This window comes from Rhinopithecus bieti, unplaced genomic scaffold, assembly GCF_001698545.2.
Source record: "Rhinopithecus bieti isolate Rb0 unplaced genomic scaffold, ASM169854v2 scaffold_6360, whole genome shotgun sequence".
Lineage (NCBI taxonomy): Eukaryota > Metazoa > Chordata > Mammalia > Primates > Cercopithecidae > Rhinopithecus > Rhinopithecus bieti.
The window spans coordinates 68236-86331 of NW_016805061.1; the positions used below are offsets into that span (position 1 = coordinate 68236).

At 33.5% G+C, this 18096-nt stretch overlaps 1 long non-coding RNA gene across 1 annotated transcript in view; it reads left to right on the forward strand.

Annotated features, from left to right (window-relative positions):
* The window catches only part of LOC108529063 (uncharacterized), a 39586-nt gene extending 21855 nt beyond the window's left edge, over positions 1-17731 (forward strand). Inside the window, exon 2 of the long non-coding RNA XR_001885389.1 lies at positions 17327-17731. This is a non-coding gene — a long non-coding RNA (uncharacterized LOC108529063). The remainder of the gene's footprint in view (positions 1-17326) is intronic.
* The last annotated feature ends 365 nt before the right edge of the window (positions 17732-18096 follow it).

The window sequence follows — 18096 nt, forward strand, 5'->3', positions numbered from 1 at the left end:
TTTTTTTTTTTAATTATGTACAAGTTCTATTTAATTCCCTAACATATAAAATGAGTGGTCACTTTACATCAGTACATTTCAAACTTGTTTTAAATACATTAGAATGTTTTATTCCAAACAGACCATTAGCAAGTAACAAATATATAGAATGAAGAGTTTAAGGTATTGTCTTTTCCATTCATTCCCTTGGAGGAGATTATCATGTATGCTAACAGAAATGCTGAAATTGACGATTTATAAGATTCCTTTGGTTTGTAATGTTCTATGATTCCATAAGACTATGCTCTTTTTAGAAAATCATGAGGCTTTTATTGTCAAGAAGTGCTATGGAAACCTGATTATTGTTTCTAAATTGTAGAAATGAAAAATAAATCTTTGAGGAATCTTGTTGTTCTATGAGAAGCATCTTGCACTGTTATGTAAGAACATAATTGTTGAAAGTAATAGATATTCCCAAATATTCTTTGGAGAAATCTAGAGTTCTAGGAAATCAGTGTTCAAACACTTCATCTTATAAAGTTATTTTTGTTGTATATGAGGTTAGAAAAGCAACATTTTAAAATGTTGCTATAAACATTACATAAAGATATGACACATTTTAACACATGTTCTTAAAATGGAAGCAGGAGAGAATCAGCTCTGTGTGGACTCTCAGATGTGGTCATCACATAGAACTGCTTGTGCTTTCCCTTAATGGTTTCCTTTTATTGGATGCTGACAATTATTTTTGAGGTTTTTGTTGTTGTTGTTTTGTGATACGATAGATTAGAACATAGATTTCTCATAGATACCGCATATGTTTCGAATAAATAATGATAGTCAATATGAAAACATCACACATAATGCCCATGTCACACATAATATGTCACACATAATACGTCACACATAATACCATTTTGACAACAAAAACCTAATACCCCTAAGAAACTGGTGAGATCAGAAAGGAAAATGGATTTGAATGCTGTGTGGATGAACCCACAGAGAAACACTTTCAGCACTCCGACATGGTTGTTTCCAAACACAAGTGCTAGAAACAGAGCAAGGGAAAGAGAGAATTTGCAGATTGGACAGAGAAGTTATCATATGAATTCTCACTTCCTAAAAGAAAATTGTTGTTACATTTAGTGATTTATTTTATGCTCCCTCACGTGAATTTAGGCAATTTGTGATTCTCCCCCATCATCCTGAGTACTGTGTCCTCATATTATAAAACAATATTTATAAAACAGTATTTATTCAGTAAATCCTTATGGAGGAGGTACGTGAATTGATCAGTTAAAGAGGAGTACCATGGAAGATTAAATCAGCAGGGAATAAGCCAGTTAGGACTCATGTTAGAAGTATAGACTGAACTTCCAAAATGTATTGCAATAATGATGTGAAATTAAAAGGATATAATTAAATTTTTCTCAAAACAATTTCTAATTACTTTGTAGAAGCAGGATTTTAAAAATCTTTTGAATAATTAAAGGAATATTAAACAAATGTATACAGCATGACTCACTTTGGCAGCGTAATTTGGGAAAATGTTCTAAAAATAATATAAATGACTAGGAATGACAGCAAAGTACTTAATCATTAAAAGGAAGGTGCTATAATAAACCCAATAAAAATGAAAGAAATGCCAAACAGGTACTCAAGTAGAAAATTAAATATAATTAATTAATTAATTCAATTATTAAAAATAGATCAAGTCCTGGAGATACTTTGTACTACTGTGGAATTTTTTCGGCAGCAGACTGAGCTCTTCAGGGAATGGCTGTAGATTTTTGAACTCTGAATCATTTAATGAGTAAATTGAACACTTAACAACACCCTAAAGGGAACATTCCTTTATTAGGAACAGCATTGAGTAGGTAACTAATATAACTTCCATTCCTAATGTTTCTTATGTTATCAATCTTTGGCTAGAAAAACTATGTAGATCTAATAGTCTCCTGATTGCTACATGGGTACCTGGAATACATTAACTTGAAAAATTGGTGTTATCAACCAAAATAAATAAAATATTTGTCAAAAGTATAGATAAAACATTACATTAAATATTAAATCTCATATTATATTAAAATATCTCTAGGTTGTGGCTGAAATAAATTTATATGAGTGCTAATATTAACATTTTTTGATTAGGCTTTATTTTTCTTGAGTGACACATAAATATTAAATTTCTGTGTTTTAATTTGATTAATAACAACTAGCAAAATTAAAATCAGAAGAAAAGGTAATTTCCAAATTAAAAACAATAGAAAACTTTTGTACTTAAAAGTATATATATATATATANGAGAGAGAGAGAGAGAGAGAGAGAGAGAGAGAGACTTTCTATATTTTAACATAAGTTAGTTTGAATCATGCTTAAAACAGAGATGATATATCATTGCTTTATAATGTCAGAGTTTTTCTGTGAGGTAAATGAATATATTTCAGAATCACTAAAATGTGGTATTTTCTAGAAATGGTTCAGAAGATTGACTTGAATATTTTTGGTTCAAATTGTAGCTCACATAATTTTAAATTGCATAATGTAAGGCAAATCATTACCTTTTTAAGCTTTGGTTTCCTATTTGGGGGGAAAAGGAAAAGGTAATGTTTTCCTGTATGATATGACAATTAAAGCCAAGGGAAATACCTTAAAAATAATAAACAGTTAACAAACACGAGGAATACCTTAAAGAAAAACAATATTGTGTTATTGATGAAATAATACTAAATTCTAGTTTGTGGTCTGATATATTCATATGCAACAAGTGATTATCAACCATTAGCACCTGATAATACATAAAATCTTATTATCAAGAATTCATTTACATTTCATACACTGTCAAAGTCTCAAAATAGTATACTAAAAAGCCACAGGGTGTCTAGGAATTTTAAATTTACTTGTCTCTATGAGAGACAAATTTTGTTCTCTCTGTATATTAGTCCATTCTCACACCATCATAAAGAAATACCTGAGACTGTGTAATTTATAAAGGAAAGAGGTTTAATTGATTCACAGTTCCACATGGCTGGGGAGGCCTCAGGAAACTTACAATCATGGCAGAAGGGGAAGCAGGCATGACTTACGTGGCAGCAGGCAAGAGAGAGTGTGTGTGTGAGCACAGAAAAAACTACCATTCATAAAACCATCATATCTTGTGAGAATTTGCTCACTATGATGAGAACACCATGGGGGAAATAACCCCCATAATCCAATCACTTTTCTCCAGGTCTCTCCCCCAACACCTGTGGATTACAATTTAAGATGAGATTTGAGTGGGGACACAAAGGCTAACCATATCACTCTGTCAGGAATAAAAATGAAGAAAATTAAAGAACATATTTATAATAATTTTACTTTTAAAATATATATATATTTTTTTTGGTTTACATACTCTTTCTGGAATTTAGAGCTGAGAAATAATGGAATGTTATATATTTTTATTGTAAAAAAAATCAACTAGTTTGTTGCCAAGACCAGTTCAGTTGGGGAGACTCTAACCCAGAGGCACTAGAGGAAGTAATGACACATACACAGAAATATAGAGGTGTGAAGTGTGAAGTCAGGGATCTTACAGCCTTCAGAGCTGAGAGCCCTGAACAGAGATTTGCGTGTGTATTCATTAACAGTAAGCCAGTCATTAGCATTATTTCTATAGATACTAAATTAACTAAAAGTATCCCTTATGGGAAATGAAGGGATGGGCTGAATTAAAGGAATAGGTTGGGCTAGTTAACTGCAGCAGGAGCATGTCCTTAAGGCACAGATTGCTCATGCTATTGTTTGTGGCTTAGGACTGCCTTTAAGTGGTTTTCTGCCCTGGGCGAGCCAGGTGTTCCTTGCTCTCATTCAGGTAAACCCACAACCTTCCAGTGTGGGCTTTATGGCCATCATGAACATGTCACAGTGCTGCAGATATTTTGTTTAGGGCCAGTTTTGGGGCCAGTTTATGGACAGATTTTGGGGAGCTTGTTCCCAACAGTTTGTATAGTTTAAAAATGTTAAAACTTTTTCTCAGTAAAGATAAATTTCTCTACTTAAATTTATATATGTAAATAAATATGTAGATACATATACAGGTAGAGTTGCATTAAAGCACATTTTTGATGGATGTGCTGATTATTTTTATTTAGCTCGAAGTAATTCAATTCTCTAATTGGCATGAGCTCTATTTCTTACATTTAATAAAATATTGATACATTATATAATTAATTTGAACACATATCATCTTCCATAAAATGCAAGCAAAGAGAAGGAATTTTTAAAATGAAGCACACCTGCAGGATCTAGAAAATAGCCTCAAAGGGGCAAATCTAAGAGTTACTGGCCATAAAGAGGAGGTAGAGAAAGAGATGGGGGTAGAAAGTTTATTCAAAGGGACAACAACAGAATTTCCCAAACCTAGAGAAAGATATCAATATCAAAGTACAAGAAGGTTATAGCATACTAAGCAGATTTAACCCAAAGAAGACTACCAGAAGTATTTAATAATCAAACTCTTAAAGATCAAAGATAAAGAATGGATCCCAAAAGCAACAAGAAAAAAGAAACAACATACAATTGTGCTCCAATACGTCTTGCAGCATACTTGTTAGTTGAAATCGTACAGCCAGAGTGGCATAACATAATAAAAGTGCTGAAGGAAAAAAATTACCTTAGAATAGTATATGCAGCAAAAATATCCCTTAAATAAGTTTGTTTTGTTTTCCAAGACAAAAGCTGAGATATTTCATTAACACCAGACTTGGAGAAATGTTAAAGAGAATAATTCAATCAGAAAGAAAGGATGTTAATGAGCAATATCTAATCACTTAAAAGTACAAAATTCACTGGTAATAGTAAATACACAGAAAAATCACAGATTATTATAATTCTGTAACTGTGGTGTATAAACTACTTGTATGCTAAGTAGAAAGACTAAACCATTAAATAAACAAAAATAGTACCTACAACAAGTTTTCAAGACATATATAGTATGATCAGATATAAATAGAAACAACAAAATGTTAAAAAGCAGGTGACAAAGTTAAGACATAAATATTTTTATTAGTTTTCTTTCTGCTTATTTGTTTGTTTATGCAAACAGTGTTCAGTTGTTATCAGCTTAAACGATGGGTTATAAGAGAGTATTTGCAAATCTCGTGTTCACCTCAAACCAAAAAGCACACAATGAATACAAAAAAGCAAAAAGAAACTAAACAATATCACCAGAGAAAACCACCTCTAGTAAAAGAAGGAAAGAGGGAAGAAAAGACCATGAAACAACCAGAAAATGAATAGCAACATGACAGAAGTAAATCATTACTTAGCAACAGTAACATTGTATGTAAATGGACTAAACTCTCCAATTGAAAGGCATGGAGTGACTGAATGGATAAAGAAAAAACAACCCATTGATCTGTTGCCTACAAGAAACACACTTCAGCTATAAAGACACACAAATAGCAAAAATAAAGGGATGGAAAGAGATATTCCATGCCAATGGAAACCAAAAAAGAGCAGGATTACTTGTATTAGGAAAAGTAGATTTCAAGACAAAAAATCTAAGAAGTGACAAAGAAGGTGACTAACAATAAAGGGGTCAATACAGCAAGAGAATATAACAATTTGAAATATATATGCACCCAACACTGGAGCACCCAGATATATAAAGGAAACATTATTAGAGCTAAAGAGACAGGTAGACTCCAATATAATAATAATTGGAGACATAAACACTCACTTTTAGCATTGGCCAGATCTTACACACAGAATATCAACAAAGGAACACTGGACTTTATATTAGCTATAGACAAGTAGATCTAATATAAATATACAGAAGATTTTATCCAGTGGCTACAGAATACACATTCTTGTTCTCAGCACATACATAATTCCCAAGCATAGACCATTTATTAGGTCACTGTATTAGTCTGTTCTCATGTGGCTAATAAAGACATACCATAGACTGGGTAATTTATAAAGGAAAGTGGTTTAACTGACTCATTGTTCCACATGGCTGGGGAAGCCTCACAATCATGGCTAAAGGTACATGAGGAATAAAGTCATGTCTTACATCATGGCAACAGGCAAGAGACCTTGTGCAGGGGACCTCCTATTTATAAAACCATCCGATCTCATGAGACTTATTCACTACTATGAGAATTCACTACTATGAGAATCATTGGGGGAAACCACCCCAATGATTCAATTATCTCCATCTGGCCCTGCCCTTGATACCTCAGGATTATTACAATTGAAGGTGATATTTGGGTGGGGACACAGCCAAACTATATCATTCCCACCCTGGCCCCTCACAAATCTAATGTCCCCACATTTTAAAACCAATCATGCCTTCCAAACCATCTCCTAAAGTCTTAACTTATTTCAGCATTAACTTACAAGTCCACAGTCCAATGTCTCTTTTGAGACAAGGAAAGTCTCTTCCACCTATGAACCTGTGAAATTAAAAGCAAGTTAGTTACTTTCTAGATACATTGGGGGACATAGGCATTGGGTAAATATACCCATTCCAAATGGGAGAAATTGGCAAAAATGAATGGGCTACAGGCCCCATGCAAGTCCAAAATCCAATAGGACAGTCATTAAGCCATAAAGTTATAAAATGATTGTCTTTGACTCCAGGTCTAACACCCTGGTCACACAGATGCAAAAGGTGGGCTCCCATGACCTTGGGCAGCTCCACCTCTGTGGCTTTGCAGTGTACACTGTATACCCCCTTTCCCGGCTGCTTTCACAGACTGACTTTGAGTGTCTGTGGCATTTCCAGGTGCACAGTGAAAGCTGCCAGTGGATCTACCATTCTGGAATGTGGAGGATGACAGCCCTCTTCTCACAGCTTTATTAGGCAGTGCCCTGGTGGGGACCCTTTGTGGGGGTTCCCACCCTACATTTTCCTTCCACACTGTCCTAGCACAGGTTCTCTAAGAGGGCTCTGCCACTGCAACCAACTTTTGCTTGGACATCCAGGTGTTTTGATACATCCTCTGAAATCTAGGTAGAGGTTCCAAACCCTCAATTTTTGGCTTCTGTGCACTCACAGGTCCAACACCACATGTAAGCCACAAGGCTTGGGGCTTGCACTCTCCAAAGCCATGGCTCAAGCTGTATTCTGGAACCTTTTAGACATGGCTGGAGTAACTGGAACAAAGGGCACCAAGTCCCTAGGCTGCATACAGCAAGGGGACCCTGGGCCTGGCACACGAAACCATTTTTTCCTCCCTGGCCTCTGGGCCTGTGATGGGAGGGGTTGACAGGAAAGTCTCTGACATGCTCTGGAGACATTTTCCCCATTGTCTTGTTGATTAATATTCAGCTCCTTGTTATTTATGCAAATTTTTGAACCATGCTTGAATTTCTACTTAGAAAATGGGTTTTTCTTTTCTATCACATCATCAGGCTGTCAATTTTCCAAAATGTTATGCTCTTCTTCTTCTTGAACCCTTTGCCACTTAGAAATTTCTTCTTCCAGATATCCTAAATCATCTCTCTCAAGTTCAAAGTTCCACAGATCTCTAGGTCAGGCACAAAATGCTGCCAGTCTCTTTGCTAAAGCATAACAAGAGTCTCCTTTGCTCCAGTTCCCAACAAGTTCCTCACCTCTATCTGAAACTACCTCAGCCTGGATTTTATTGTCTACATTACCATAGCATTTTGGTCAAAGTCATTCAACAAGTCTCTGGGAAGTTCCAAACTTTCCCATATCTTTGTGTCTTCTGAGCCCTCCAAGTCTCTAGGAAGTTTTGCACTTTCCCACATTTTCCTGTCTTATTCAGTGTCCTCCAAACTGTTCCAGCTTCTGCCTCTTACCCAGTTCCAAAGTTGCTTCCACTTTCTCAGATATCTTAGCAGCAGCACCCAATTCCTGGTACCTATTTACTGTATAGTCAGTTTTCATGTTGCTAATAAAAACATATCAAAGATTGGGTAATTTGGAAAGAAAAAACTTTTAATTCACTCACCTTTTCACACGGCTGAGAAGACCTCACAATAATGGCTAAAGGTGGATGAGGAGCAAAGTTTTGTCTTATATGGTAGCAGGCAAAAGACTTTGTGCAGGGAAACTTTCATTTATAAAACCATCAGATCTTATAAGACTTATTCACTAACAGGAGAACAGTATGAAGGCAACTGTACCCATGGTTCAATTATTTCCACCTGGCCTCACCCTTATCATGTAGGAATTACTACAATTCAAGGTGAAATTCAAGTTGGGACACAGAGCCAAATTATACCAGTCACAAAACAAGTCTGAAAATGTTAAAAGAAAAAAAAGAAAAAATGGACATAGCATCAAGGATCTTCTCTAACCACAATGTAATAAAACTAGAAATCAATAGAAATTAATAAGAATAATTTTGGAAACTGAAACAAGAAAAAGGTAACTGAAAAATCTTTTCAAGAGTGAAAGCAATCAATAGTACCAGACTGAAACATGACTAACCTATTGGGATTATCCAAGACATAATGTAAAATAACTATGAATAATATATTGAAGGCTATAGCAGAAAAAGTGGGCATAGTGAATAACCAGATAGCTAACTTTATCAGAAAGATGGAAATTATTAGAAATAATCAAATGGGAATGCTAGAAATGAAAACCATAGTAAAGGATATGGAAAATGTTGACCACAGGTTCATCAATATATTTTTAGTAGTTTATAAAATAGTCATTTAACTTGAAAAGAGGCCAATTCAAAGTGTTTTATTTGCACACACATAAAAGTTAAAGAGGAAAATGAATCACATGCACACAGAAAACAGAGCATGCAAGATCAAATGTTAAAATTTATATGTAATTGAAGTCTAGAAGTTCAAGAACTAAAATTTGGCAGAAATATATGTGAAGAAGTACTGGCCAAGATGTATGTTAATATATGTGAATAAATAATGGTCATCTGAAAAACAGACACCAAGTCACACATTTCAGAATTTCAGAAAACAACAAATTTTATAACTAAAAACAACATCTTGAAAGCAATCAGAGAAATGAAAAGCTTATAGAAAAACAAATATCTGAATTAGAGAAGATATCTAAAACTAAGTATTAGAAACTTTAGATACCACTAATAGTTAATGATAAATTAGTATCATAAATAATAAATTAATAATATTAGCCAACCAGGAAACAAATTTAGGACATCTGTAATGATTTCACAAATTACCTAGTCAATTATTTTAAAATGGCCATAAATTCGTGTTTTCCAGGAATAAATATTTTTAATAAAATTCAAAGAACATAAAATGGACTTATAAACCAGAATTTGATCTACCGTATTATAGGAGCGTATTCATCTGTTTTCATGCTGCTCGTAAAGACACACCCGGGACTGGACAGTTTACAAAAGACAGAGGTTTAAATGGACTTACAGTTCCACATAGCTAGGGAAACTTCATGATCATGGCAGAAGGCAAGGAGGAGCAAGTCACATCTTATGTGGATGGCAGCTGGCAAAAAGATAGCGTGTGCAGGGAAACTCTCACTTTTAACACCATCAGATCTTGTGAGACCCATTCACTATCATGAGAACAGCATGGGAAAGACTCGCCCCCAGGAGTCAATCATCTCCCACTGGGTCCCTTCCACAACACCTGGGAATTATGGGAGCTACAAGATGAGATTTGGGTGGGGACACAGAGCCAAAACATATCAAAGAGCTTTCACAAATTTCACATTATAAATCACCATAAACCATTTATTTGGATATTATGCTTTTGAAAGTATGTTTATCTAGTCTTTTTTTTTTTGAGTCAATACTTTGCATTCCACTTTTGTATGTGTATGCTCTCAAAGAAACTTATTAGATACCTTTCTTGTCTATATTTATATTCTTTTCAAATTAAAAAAATATTGATTATAATTTATATACAGAATTACATATATATATCATTTGATAAGTTTTGATAAAAGTATATACCAGATGCGTGTCCATTAATATAGAGAACTTTTACACCACTCAGGAATTCCCCTTGAACCCTCTCTATACAATTCTTGAAATTCTCTGCCCCAGGAAACAACTGATCTGATTTTGTTCACTGTAGATTTGTGCTGGTTGTTCTAGATTGTCATATAAATGCAATCATACACTATACTGTAGTTTTTTATGGGTTCTGCCACTCAGCATGTTTTTGTGATTCATACATATTGCTGTGCTTATTCCTTTGTATTGCTGTGTACTTTTACTCAGTATAAGTATTAGGCTAGTCTCTAAATATACAACTCTTTATAAATATAGTGTTTCTGTGTAGTGTAAGATAGTAGTAGAAGTTCGTTTTGCTCTATATGACCATCCTGTTGTTCTAATATCATTTGCCAAAAAATGACTATATTTTCTTCCATTGAATTACTTTAGTACCATTGTCAAGAATCTACTGACCACATCTGCATTTCGTTTCTCTTTGTCTGCTTATTCCAATGCCATATTGTGGTAATAAGTGAAGCTATATATAAAGACTTAAATTAGGTAGCATATGTTCTTCAAATTTTATCGTCCTTTTCAAAATTGTTTGGACTAATCTAGGATCTTTGCAATTCCATACATATTTTAGAATCAGCTTATCATTTTATACAAAAAAATCCTTTTTCATTTTGATTGTGACTAATTTAAAAAAATTGGGGAACAATAGGCACTTAAAAATGTTTAGCCTTCAAATCTAACAACAAAATATGTCCTGTGATTCTTTAAGGTCTTACATTTATAAATTTATGTGGTATGCTTTTCAGTGTATTTTACAAATCTGTATTTCCCTTCCATTTAAGTTTTTTAATTCCAATTATTCCATTTTTCTGCTGTACAGCACTGGCTAGTGCTCTTAATACAATACTGAAGAAAAATGTGAATGCAGGAAACCTTTCTGTTGTCAGTCCAATTGGGGAGAACAGGAAAGCATTCAGTCTTTAACAATTAACGATGTTAACTATAGTTTCTGATATTGAACAATCATTTATAGCTGTCAACATTTGCTAAATACTTTCTGTGCATTTATTGTAAAATAACATAATGTTCTCAGTTATTCTGGCAATTTTTTATGGCTACATTGTATTCCGTGGGGTATATGTACCACATTTTCTTTATCTAATCCACCATTGATAGCCACATTAAGTTGATTCTGTGTCTTTGCTATCATGAACAGTGTTGTGATGAACAAATGAGTGCACGTGTTTTTGGTAGAATAATTTATCTTCTTTTGGATATATATATAGTAATGGGGTTGTTGGGTCAAATGATAGTTCTCTGAGAAATCTCCAAATTGCTTTCCACAGATGCTGAACTAATTTATATCCCCACTAACAGTGTAGAAGGGTTTCCTTTTCCTCACAGCTTCACAAGCATTTGTTATATTTTTTTGAGTTTTTAATAATAGTTATTCTGACTGGAATGCAATGATACATCTTTGTGGTCTTGATTTGCATTTTTCTGATTATTAGTGATGTTGACCATTTTCTCTTATGTTTGTTGGTCACTTGTATGCCTTCATTTGCGAAGTGTTTATTGATGTCTTTTGCAGACCTTTTCATGGGGTTGTTTGTTTGTTGCTTATTGAATTGTTTAAGTTATTTGTAGGTTCTGGATATGAGACACTTGTCAAATGCATATGAATATGAATATGCCTGTGAATATATTCTCCCATTTTAGGTTGCCTGTTTACTCTGCTGACAGTTTCTTGTGCTGTGCAGAAGTTTAATTAGGTCCTACTTGCAAACTTTTATTTTTGTTGCAATTGGTTTTGAGGACTTAGTCATAAACTCTTTTCAAAGCCAATGTCCAGAATAGTGTATCTTATGTTTCCTTTTAGGATTCTGTTTGATGTTTTAAGTTTAAATCTTTAATCCACCTTGTGTTAATTTTTGTATATGGTGAAAGGTAGGTGCTGAGTTTTACTATTCTGCATATGGCTAGCCAGCTATCCCAGCATCATTTATTAAACAGGGAATCATTTCTCCATTGCTTTTGTTGTTGTTGTTGACTGTCAAAGATCAGATTGGTGTAGGTATGTGGGTTTATTTCTGAATTATCTATTCTGTTCCATTGTTCTATGTATCTGTTCTTGTAACAGTACCATGTTCTTTTGGTTACTGTAGCCATGTAGTACAAGGTGGGTAATGTGATGCCTCCAGCTTTGTGGTTTTTGCTTACTATTGCTTTGGCTATTTGGGCTCTTTTTTGGTGTATGTGAATTTTAGAATAGTATCTTTTCTATTCTAAAATGTGAAAAATGATATTGGTAGTTTGAATAGCATTGAATCTGTAGATTCAATGGTAGTATGCCCATTTTAATGATATTATTTCTTGCAATCAATAAGCATGGAATATTTTTCTGTTTGTTTGTGTCACCTATAATTTCTTTCATCAGTGTTTTGTAGTTCTTCTTGTAGAGATGTTTTACTTGCTTGGTTAGCTATATTCCTAGATAACTTACTTTATTTTATTTTCGTCACCATTGTAAATGAGATTCTATTTTTGATTTGGCTCTCAGCATGAAGATTACCGGTGTACAGAAATGCTACTGATTTTTGTACTTTGATTTTGTTTTTTGAAACTTAACTAAAGTCGTTTATTGGTTCCAGGAGCCTTCTGGCAGAATCCTTTGGGTTTTTTACGTATAGAAGCACATCATATGTTGAGAAATAATTTGACATCTTCTTTTCCTATTCAGATGCCTTTTGTTTTTTTCTCTTTCCAGATTGCTCTAAGACCTCCAGTATTATGTTGAAGCAGAGTGGTGACAGTAGGCATCCTTGTCTTTTTCCAGTTGTCAATGGTAATGCTTCTAGCTTTTGCACATACAGTTTGCTGTTGGTTGTGTATCTGCCATAGATGGCTTTCACTATTTTGGAGTATGTTCCATTGATGCCCAGTTTCATGAGGGTTTTTGTGTGTGTGTGTGTGAAGGAATGCTGGATTTTATTGAAGACTTTTCCTGTGTCTACTGAGATGGTGTTTCAATTTTTGTTTTTAAGTCTGTTCATGTGGTAAGTCCCATTTATTAACTTTTGTATGTTGAACCAACCCTGCATCACAGAAATAAAGCCAACTTAATTGTGGTGAATTACCTTTTTGACTTGCTGCTGGATTCAGTTTGTTAGTATTTTGTTAAGAATTTTGCATGTATGTTCATCTTGAACTTCAGTTTTCTTTTTTATCCTGTGTTGGTATCAGGGTGATGCTGGCCTCATAGAATTAGTTAAGGAGGAGACCCTCTTGCTCAGTTTTTTGAAATAGTTTCAATACAGTTGGTACCAGCTCTTCTGTGCCCATTTGGTAGAATTTGGCTGTAAATCCATCTGGTCCAGTGCTTTACATGGTATGGTTGGTAGTTTTTTTTTTTTTTTTTTTTTTTTTTTAACTGATTTCATTTTAGAACGTGATATTGATCTGTTCGGGGTTTCAATTTTTCCTGATTCAATCTTGGGAGACTGTATTTCCAGGAATCTATTCGTATTTTATTGATGTTTAGTTTATGTGCATAGTGGTATTCATAATAGTCCCTGAAGATATTTTGTATTTCTGTGTTATCAGTCATAATTTCACCTTTGTCGTTTCCGAATGTCCATATTTTGATCCTCTCTCTTGTTTTCTTTGATAATCTAGCTCAGAGGTCCCCAACCAGTTAAGAATCAGGCTGCACAGCCGGGGATGAGTGTGGGGGCAAGTGAACATCACCACCTGAGCTCCGCCTCTTGTCAAACCAGCAGCAGCATTAGATTTTCATAGGATCGTGAACCTTGCTGTGAACTGCACACATGAGGGATCTAGGTTGTGCACTCCTTATGAGAATCTAACTAATGCCTGATGATCTGATGTGGAACAGTTTCATCACAAACCCCACCCACTTTCTCTCCGATCCTTGGAAAAATTGTCTTTCACAAAACCGATCTTTTGTGCCAAAAAGGTAGGGGACCACTGATCTAGCTAGTACTCTATCACTCTTGTTTATTCTTTCAATTAACAAACTTGTGGTTTTCATTTCTTAGTGGCTTTTGTCATTTCTTAGTGTTTTGTTTTGTTTTGTTTTGCAGTTTGGGTATTAATATCTTAGTTTATAAAGTAAGTTGAAAAGAGTTTCCCCAAAATTTATGTAAGATTGTTATTATATCTTTATTACATGTTAAATAGGATTCATCAATAAAACCATCTGGTGTTGCAAGTTTTATTGGGAAGGGAAAAGGAAGGTTTTATTTATGAATGTAATTACTCTAATAAAAGAAAGCTGTTTATATTTGCAATATGTTCTTGAGTCTAATTTGTTAAGTTATATCTTTCAAGGAATTTGTTTACCTCACTAAAATTGAGAAATTCAATGATACGAAGTTAGTCATATTTTGTCATCATTTTATGAGTGCTTACAAAACAATATTAAAAGGTTATTTTATTACTGTTAATGCTATTTTTTTCTTTTCCATTCATCATTTTACATATATCTTTTCAGTTTTAATGTTCTTAAAACCATTGTTGGGTGTTATTAATTTATGTAATTTTTTCAACTTTTATTTTAGATTCTGGGAGTACAATTGCAGGTTTGTTACAAAGGTATAGTGCATGATGCTGAGGTTTGGAGTGTGTTTAAACCCATCACCCATGAAGTGGTGTATTCTTCTGTTTAATGCTTTTTGTTATCTTTATTATTTCTTGGCTTCATCTAACTAGATTCATTTGGCTGTTCTCTATAATCCTAAGATAAAATATCAGATAATCAATTTTAAGGATCTCTTTCATCTGAAGACAAGTCTTGCAAGTCTTAAATTTCTCTAAGAGTACTGCATTACCTTCATTACATGAATTTTGATAGACAGAATTTAAAAAATCATTCAATGAAAATATTTTCTAAAATTTTTTGGTTATTTATTTGGACACATGTGTTATTTAAAATTGGATCATCTCATTTCCATTTACATTCTATATGTACTTTGGACATTTGTTTTTTCTCTGGACATCTCCCCTCTAGTATTGGTGGTGTCTATATGTTTTCTGTCTGCTTACATAATCAGTTGAAACTAGCTCTCCTTTGCCAGAATATTGAACTATATTATCTTACTCATGTGGCAGCATGAATTACATTAGAAAGGAGAAACACTTTCCTCAGATGTCTTTGTTTTTAGTCCATTTAAAGCTGTTTTGACTAGAATGCATTTCAGTATCTTGAAGAAATATAAAAAATTAGAAACACCAACTAACAAAGCCACAACTGACCCGCAAACGAAAATTATAGTCTAAAGTCTATAAGTGTATGTAATCCTATAAGTAAGTCCTAGTGATAGCAATTCCATACATTTGTAGTCACTAGAACAGATTGAAGATATTGGTACAGTTTATGTTGAGCTTTACTGATGAAAGTTTTTGTGCTTGTGTTACCTTGTTTGATTTTCACAATAATATTGCAAAGTCTTTATTAATATTATGCTCATATTGCATATTTTTATTTCTGACTCACAGAAACAAAAAAGTCTTTAGTGCTCAGACAAGTTTAGAAACAAATTTTGAATTCAATTTTGTATCCTCTATTTTTTATTTCAATTTGTAATCATTCAGTTCAGAGTTTTTCTCCTAAAATATATTGCCCATTTTACATGACAGACTTGGAATGAAAGTAAGTTTTTCTACACTAAATTTGGTTTAAAAAAAAATCGCAGATTTATCTGTGTAAGTTTATAAAATTTGTACCTTTTCAGAATTACTGTTCTTGACTTACCATTGGAGAGGTTAAATAATGAATAGCAAATTATTTTCCCTAACTCTAAATATAATCTCAGCATAATGAAAATTTCAATTTGCTATTCATCAATAACCTGATATGATATAAAACTTCTTCCAAAGAGCCCTGTTAACTGAGTTTTGCAATAAATGTGATATTAATCACAGGTTTCAAATATGTCATGCTTTTAATTTCCCAATAATCTTCAACATGCTTGTACTCCATTTAATGTTTCAAAGGGAGAATTTAATGACAATTAGTTTTCAGTGACAGCCGGTAACTCTGCATGAAGGCATGAAGGTGAGTACTGCCTCTCTTTTTTTTAAAGAAAACATCCATGGATCTCATACGTTTTGATTCTGCCAGGAACATTTCCCTTAGGCTGTCCTAAAAATAGAGAAAGCCTGACCCAACACTAATGTCCCATTCTATTTTCAATGCGTGACTTTGTTTTGTTTTCTTGATTGATTTGACTGGGGCATGAAATGTAAGCCTATTTACACTTATTACGAAGAGAGAGGATGAAGGGTATCACAAACCCACAAGGGGACAGTGAAAATATACAAAGAGGAATACAATGGCTTTCCTCTTTCCATCTGTGTATCAGTGTAGAGAGGCACGCTCTTAAATGGCTGCTGCTGCTCAAATGGAAATGGAGCGCTGTGGAGTAGCACTCCTTGGTTATTATGAGACCACAGTTCTGAAAGAGTAAAAGAGTTTTGGATTGTGGGAATTGTTGTTTGTTTTTTGTTTTGTTGTTTCTTGACTGTGAAATTTTTTCCAATATGATAAAGAGAAAATACAACAAGAATTTTTTTTCTCTTACTTTTATTTGGGAGCCATAGGTTACTTATTCCTCAATCTGGCAAAAATCATTTAAGAGCTATTTGTTTGTTATTAGGTGTTCATATCATCAAATCCGTTTTACAGTAATTTATCATTAACACACATAAGCTATAAAACAGACGTGATGCCATTAACATCTAATAATAACATATTTTTGGTTATCTTCTTTTATCCCCAACACAGTCCACTCAGGAAGCAGATATAAATAATCATAATTATCACCCCAACTCCAAGATGCTTAGGAAAGCCTTCCTCCCAAACACATTATTCTATGTAAGACAAAGTCCACGAATAAAGTTCTCTATAACTTGTACACTATATGGAAATCTCTGGAAAATGATCTTAAAAACATGTTTATGTCAATAAAGTTTTATAGTGTGTGATTTAGTGAAGACTTTTCAATACATTACAAATAAAATATTTATCATATTTTATTAATAATTTTTCTACTTGAATGAAAATAAGAAGTTACCTTGAATTTCTGTAAATGATCTAAAATTAAAATCAATGTGTAGCAAACACATGTATACTCTTTAATTAATCAGATTATGTAGTCAAAATGATGAACAAATGTTCTAGGGCCTTTTAAGATAAATAACCCTATAAACTCTTCAATAAAAGTTTTATTACTTTTTGTAAATTAAATATAGGGTTGAAAGAGATGATGTAAGACATGTAAAATTAAATTCCCAATGCATGATTTTTGATAAGTAAAATATAGTTTAATTTCTGGTTAATAATTAATTTTTAAGGGCATAGGCATAGCTCACTCATGTAAGAAGTGCCATGTATGTAATTTACTCCCCAGAAATGAAAATGCAAGGAATGAAGAAGGGACGGAGAGAAAGTGGGAAGAGGGAGGGATGCAGGGAAGAAGGGAAGATGAAAAGAAGAAAAATACCTTCTCACTCCCGCTTCTGTAAAATCCACTCCAAGCAATGGCAGTACAGTAACAACTCAGCTGAAAAGTAGTAGAAAGGAAGACTAAACCTGTAACATATACAACAATAACACTGATATCTGGCTGTCTTAGCCCAAGTATGAAATTATAGAACTTAGCAGACATATTTAAATCTTACATTCTTACATGCTTCTTCCAGAAATTAAAAGGATAATATTGTTTGTATTAGCTTACATGGGATACACATAAAATTAGATATTAGGTTTATCAGGGATAATTAATTGAATTGATTAAAATAAAGAAGCTTCTGATGCACAAATATTCCTATCAGATTGCTGAATTTTGATATCTACCTTTTATGAAGTAAATGTGTATATTACCCACTTCCTGCAGGTGCTCTATCATAATTACTTGCAAAATCAGTTTCTATTCATTGAATTTTTAATTCCAAGTCTTCAAAAATGTCGCAAAGATAACTGAATTATTGGGACATTTGTTCCATGGAACCAAACAACTCAGAACCTACATTTTAAGCGCTTAAAATTGGAATGGATACAGACAACTGTGCATGTAAATTGATATCTAGTAGAGTGTGTTAGAAAGAGCAAATAAGAAATATATGTAACTAGAAGTAGTTGTTATATAAGAGGATACTGTTCAAATTCATAGAGCTTGGG